The sequence below is a fragment of the Penaeus chinensis genome, chromosome 22 (genome assembly GCF_019202785.1).
Source record: "Penaeus chinensis breed Huanghai No. 1 chromosome 22, ASM1920278v2, whole genome shotgun sequence".
In the NCBI taxonomy this organism is placed as follows: domain Eukaryota; kingdom Metazoa; phylum Arthropoda; class Malacostraca; order Decapoda; family Penaeidae; genus Penaeus; species Penaeus chinensis.
In genome coordinates this window covers 10,358,207-10,365,706 of record NC_061840.1, presented here as the reverse complement: position 1 = coordinate 10,365,706, position 7,500 = coordinate 10,358,207, and positions in this window count along the sequence as shown.

The window sequence follows — 7,500 nt, the reverse complement described above, 5'->3', positions numbered from 1 at the left end:
TAAAGTGATTCTTCTCTACGATTTACTACTTCCTCTTTTATGTGCATTTTAGTTTAAAATATTAAAACGTTATACCTTCACAATACATCAGCCTGTGTGTGGAGTTGCCTACCTTCTCTCCCGAATACATTACGGGGCCTCTCTCCTTAGACTGGCAATGGCAATGAAGGTCAGCTAAGTCAATTTTGGTGCCTCTCTGTAGCGCTTTTTCTAGGTCAGAGTTGTTGATTAGTTCCGTGAGGGCAAGTTCGGTTACGTCCCTGGGAGACAGATTTATAGATTTTCGGCAGTGCTTGGCTTGAAAATGGATTTCTTGGTTTTATATGTCTCTTCCCGGGTAGTTTCTGTTGCCAGTGACAAATCAATAAAATTTCGTAAGTATTATGAAAATACACTTCACTCTCACTACTGTGCTTAGATTCTTTACTGCCAGTATCACAAACTATCACTAAAATATTACACTATAGGGTAACGAGTGCCATTGGTCTATGAAACGCCACCTTAGATATCATATCGGAGCAGGAATGATAGGATTACAAGAATTAGACTGCAAATTATTCTGTAATGGCCACAGTATAGGACTTCCTATATACTTGAATGCCTCAAAGCTTTACGTTTTATTTCAGAAACTACGTACTGAATGTGGATCCTAGAAAATTAAATAAACGAGGAAATATCACAATTGATAATGCTATAAATATAATAGTCTTTAATGGTAGCTGCGATGAAAAAAAAATACTCCATGCTAAGCGCCACTGGTTTCTGTGCTGGTTAGCGTCCAGACAGCGTTCTGCTTTGTTAAAAAAAAAAAAAAAAAAAAAAAAAAAAAAAATAATAATAATAATAATCTAAACATTTTAAATACTACGCAGAAAATAATCCAAACATCAGTAACGATAAGTCATAATAATGGAAATAATAACAAGAACGACAAATATCAAATTAAGAAGTAAATGAGAATCAACAGCTATGATAATGAATATCAACAAGCACTAATAGCATTAACGACGAGAGTAGCAACAACAATAATGATAAAAGCAACAACAGTAACTATTGCTACTACAGTAATAATTGCAATTAAATTTTTCCTGCTCATGATCTTTGAAGCCAAAAGGTGCATTCCCTGGAGCCGCAGATTGTCTCGTGACGTCATTTGTAAACAAAGATATGCGGTGGTTGCCGTTTTATGAATCAGTGGCAATGAGCAGTTAAGTCGAGCGAGAAAATGTTGAATTTGATTTTGCTGTTGTAGTTCTCATTTTTGCGAATTACAATGAGAACTTGCTCATGTCGTGGTTCCGTGGTCATTTTGAATTATTCTTTTTTATTACACATTCTGCAAAGCTTCTTAGTCGCAAACCTCGACTACTGTACACCATCATCACAAATGGGCATTTTGTACTGTATTTACTGCATTCACTCGGGAAATATTGCTGGGTGTACCGTTATCAATGATTCAACTATATCCTGCCAATAGCGTTACTGTAGTTTCCAGGGTCAGGTCTGAGTCCATGAAATCTCTCTCTCTCTCTTTTCCTTGTGTTTCTCTTTCTCAACCTCATACCTTGTCTTTTCCCTTTCTTCTTTTCCCTTCCTTCTCTCCTTTACTTTGTCTTTCTCCTCATAACTTTAGATATGCCTTCCCTTGAATACATAGAAGAAAAAATGGCATTAAAGATTTGCCTTTTTTCCCAAATTGCGAGAAAGACATCGAAAGTGATAAATTCGCGCAATTCAACTTTACAGAAGCAATTTCAACAGTTTTGGCGTTGGTCGTTCATCACGCATTCGGTTTCATTCGAGGAAGCTGTGTTGTCGCTTTTACCCTCATTATCCTCATCTATGGCTTCTCTTTTACCTATGTCTCTTCCTTCATCGTCCCGGTTTTCATTATCATTAGTATCATCAACAATATTATTATTTTAAAGATCATCGTAGTATTTCTGCTTTGTCATTCTGGCTTAAGTATTACTAACATTAGTATTATCCCGATTATCAATGTCGTAATTCTCATCCTTACGCTTATTTCATTGTTGATATTTGTTTAATAATTGTCATTGTCATGAAAACTCCATTAAAAAAAACAACAACGATATTCACTAGTATGGTCAAATACTCGTTCGTTTCCTTCCATTCCCCTTCAGTTGTTTTTGTCTCGCTCCATCTTCCCTCCGCGTATTCTTTATTTCATTTCCCTCGTTCTTTTTCGCTCTTTGAAGATTGTCAGTAGGGGCAGGTGCAGCGCTCTCGTTTTCTATTACAAAGTCATTCGTGAGTTTTAAAGGGGGGCTTATCTGTATTCAGTTTTTTTTTTTTCTTCAGTTAAAATCTTGAAAAAAGAATCTATATGCTTATGTCTGATTAATGCCATTATGTAGAACTTATAAGAGACTGATAAATACTGGGAAGGATAAAGATATATCTTAGATTCTTTCCAGTTTTCTTGAAATTCAACTATAATCACCCCTGATAAAGCAATCATCATAAACCTCCCTAAGAAAACGTAGTGACCAAATACGATTAATTTCTTCTCGGGATATAATATTCCACCATAACGCTTTCAGCAAACATCTTTTCGACCCTTTTGCGATTCAGAAAATACATTTTAAGTCTTGGTAACTTTTCTTTGCGGAGTTAAATTTTCCATTACAGAGACCATTACCACGGATGCCCATCGTGCGTTCCTCGGCCTCGAAAGGGCTTCTGGACATCGGGCGAGTGAGAGTGAGGGAGAAACGGAGGAGAAGGGGAGAGAAAGCGAGGAAGAAAAGGGGAGGACAAGTGTTTGATTGTGTGTGTACACACAGACACACTAGATATATATATGTATATATATAGACATATACATACATATATACATATATATACATATACACACACACACACACACATATATATATATATATATATATATATATATATATATATATACATATATATACATATAGATACACATACATATTTATACATATATATATGGGCGTGTGTGTGTGTGTGTGTACACACACACACACACATACACACATATATATGTATGTATATATATTCGTATATATGCATACATATGTGTATCTATAAATACATGTACATATATGTAAATGTATATATCAAAATATATATGCTTAAGTATATATATATATATATATATATATATATATATATATATATAAATGCGCTCACACACACACACACACACACACACACACACACACACACATATATATATATATATATATATATATATATATATATATATATATATATATATATATGTATATATATATATGTATGTATATATATATATATATATATATATATATATATATATATATATATATATGCATACAGTATATACACAAATATATGCATATATACTGTAGTTATCCCGGTGACCGTTTTCTTTTCTTTTTTTTCTTTTTTACTTTTATTTGAATGACTGCCTTATGGCATTTTTACCTGTTCTTCTTTGATTTAGTACATTTAATTTGTATTCTAAGTTTCTTGTTTTGCCCTCGGGTCTTTGTTTCATTTTATTGTAGATTTAACTTATTTCGCGGTGTCAATGACATGACACGTCATTTTCTGCCTAGTCATTTTTTATTGTTTTATTCTAACTCTTTTAATATGAGGTTTGAATGCTTATGTTATCGTTTTATATAATTGTCTTACATTTGTTTTATTGCTTGGGTCTCTCTTGCCCTGTGTTTTACTTTTGATTTTATTGATATGCGTTTTCTTTTCGTATCTTTATGGTGTTTTATTTTGATTTTATTGTATATATTTAATTTTCTAATGGTTTTATCATCTATTTTATTTTCTATGGTTTTATGATCTATTTTATTTTCTAATGGTTTTATCATCTATTTTATTGTATAATAGTTTTATTATCTATTTTATTTGAATTGTATTTTATTGTAAATTATTTTGAGAAATGTTTCGTTTCTTTTGTGAGTCCATGCCAGCCCGCGACCTGTGACAATAAAGAGCGTCAACTGGAATTCTGCATGTTTGGCTCTACCCTTCCCTCTGCTGAAGCATCACCAGAGGTTGTACAAGTCCCATACCTTGCTTGCCTAGTTTCTATTTTCGCTAGACGTAGCAGTATATGAATCGATAAGGCATTGGTTATCTATAAGTTGCGTCTCCCAAGAATAACAGTACTCATTGTTACGCTCTTACATGTCAGTTCTGTTCAGCCTAGTCAAGGAATCAATTTCAGTCATTGCCAAGTTCATTTACCTTTATTATCTTTTAATGTCGATTTCAGCGAGTTGAGTATGGTTTTAAACTCTTACCTATTATTTTACAGTATTTTATTGCTTTTGTATGTGTCCTTATCTGTGTTCTATCTCGATCTTTACTGCTCTTATTGCTTTTACTTCTGCTTTTAGTCTCTCAGCTTTTATTGAATCCTTTCCTTTTACGATTTTGGTAAAGTTTTAGCACTGTTTTAACTACCTGCTTATCTGTTACCGTTCTTTAATTCTGCTTTTACTCAACCTTTCTCTTTTACGATTTCAGTTAAGAATTTAGTACTGTTTTTAACTCTTGCTTACTTGCCATCGTACTTTAGGGTTGTCTTATTTCTGCTTTTACTATTTTTGCTGTTTTTACCTAATTTTACCTGTACTTTTGCTTACTATTTGTACTGCCTCTGCTTCCGCTACGATTTCAACTACTGTTCTTATCTCCTTGCTTACCACTATTTGTTTATTTTGTTATATTGCGAAAGGAATGTGTGTGTGTTTGTGTGTGCATGTATTTGCAAATATGGTGTTTGTCTCATATACGATAGCGGTGCCCGACTGCTGTCTTGTGGTTCAGTCCGTGTATGGTCAAGGGCTATGGGAGTTTACCCTATACAAAATAATAGGAGTCAAAAGCAAGGGTAGTCAACCCTGAGGAAATATTCGAAGCCGGAGTCCTGAAGGTAGTTCGTTGTCGCTTGCGACCTCGTTCTGACAAACCCTGCAACGACGCTGGTGCCAAACCGTAACGGTCTATGCCGTTCATTTGGATCCTTCAGCTGCGTGGAGAGGTGGAGCCTGTTGCATGGGCAACAGCTTGCTCCTCACATTCTTTCGCCCAATCACTGGCTGGCATAGACGATATTGACTGAAGGTGGCCTTCTATAAAGATATATATATATATATATATATATATATATATATATATATACATGTATATATATATACATATGTATATATTTACTATATATATATATGCATATGTGTAGGCTGTGTGTATATATATGAATGTACGAACACACACACACACACACACACACACACACACACACACATTCATTCATAAAGATATACGTAATAAACCACAACCCTGGTTCTCATTTATATATGTATATGTATATATACATATATTTATACACACACACATACATAAGATTGTGTGTATGTGTGTGTGTGTGTGTGTGTGTGTGTGTGTGTGTGTGTGTGTATGTGTGTATGTGTGTGAGTGTGTGTGTTGGTGAGTGTGTGTGTGTGTGTGTGTGTGTGTGTGTGTGTGTGTGTGTGTGTGTGTGTGTGTGTGTGTGTGTGTGTGTGTGTGTGTGTGTGTGTGTGTGTGTGTATAAGTATATGTATACATATATATACACATATATATACATATATGATGATTAATTAGTCACAAACTCCCTCGCAAAGACTAGGACGCTGCCTTCTTACGGGGGACTTAGGTTCTGACTGGTTGCAGTTGCTCGAGTTGAAACTAGCAGTCATGTATTTCCTCATTCAGCTGTTCGAATGCAGATGCGAAAACTATGATCAGATTTTAACACAAGATGAAGGTGCTTTAGAATAACCGAAACAAATTACGCATAAAGTTTTGATTTTGTATTTCCTTAGACGCTGCGCGCGTACACACACACACACACACACACACACACACACACACACACACACACACACACACACACACACACACACACACTCTCTCTCTCTCTCTCTTTCTCTCTCTCTTCGGTAAATAAACAAATCCAGGAAATACATTCAACGATAACTAATATTACACGTTTTATTATCACTTACTTGAAAAAAATGGAAGAACAAATGGCTTATGTAGTTTCACAAAATATATATTTATACACTTATTGGTTAATTACATTCTACCAATCACGTTCTCTCACAATCACCCTCGGGTTCTCGCCTCATCATAAGAATACTATTTACTCTATGTTTACATCGATGCTGTTGCCAGATGCAAGAAAGTCGGACCCCGCAAGTGTAGTGAAATATAATTCCGGAACTAAACATGCATGTATATTCACATTTATATGTTGATATGTATATTATCATATACATATGTGTCTATGTACAATTGTGGACTAACATAATTACCTAACCACTGGTAGCCACTGCTTTGGCAAGGGCCCTTTTTGGTTGGCGAGTCCATATAGTGTGGTTAAGAGCAAGGAAGGGAGAGGGAAGAAGTGTTGGTCGTATCCCCTTGTCTTGTTATTACATGCAGATCACACGCCAAAGGTTTAATAATCATCATAATATCTTACTGGATCGTAAAGAAATTTACTGGTATGACAACAAAATGATATATTTGAGTCTGTAAGGTTTGTGGAACAAAGCGATTTTTCGAACTCTAGATCTGATGTCCATAGCATGTAAATCCATTCAATATACAGTCTATGTTGCCCCATCATAATTTCATGACATTATATGAAAAATCTTGTTAGAAATACAAGCTCAGATGAGTGGTCATGCCTACCGGGGAAGTGACGTCAGAGGCATACTAAGAATGGACAAACTGCTGCGAAACAACTGGTTTGGTGGAGATCGTCCCTCTGAAGTTATGCTCGCCTCTCTGACATGCATTTATTAGAAGCATCTTCATATATTGCCATGGAAGTCATGTGATGAGTCATTACCAAATATTCCCACGAATGATTATTAAGCTTCCTTTGCCGCAAGATTAGAGTAAAATGAAGAGGTCAGCACTTCGCACAAAAATGACGTTTACGCCGAGACTAACGATTCGATTCATTTCATAAAGAATCATCACAGTTCATGATTCACCTTGATTTGCCACGCTAATTCCCATGGAACCTTTGAGACCAAGCGAATGGACAGAGTTCAAATCCATTTCTTTTATCAATCACAGCGAGACCGCCAACGAGTGAGAGCCAGGAAAGCGGACGTCCGGATCAATTCAGGACGAGAACATGCCCCAAATCTTCGTAACTTATATCAACATCTAAATGATTCTTGTAACTTGCAACATTCTACATATAACAATATATGACATGTGCATGACATATGGCATATAACACATACTATATATTATTAAATGTAACAACCTGTCTATATTTATGAGATCTGATATGCGATATACATATGATATATACATATGTGTGTGTGCGTGTGTGAATATATGTATGTATATATATTTATATGTATATATATGTATATATATGTTTATTTATATCATTTATTTATACTGTATACATATGGTGTGTGTGTGTGTGTTTGT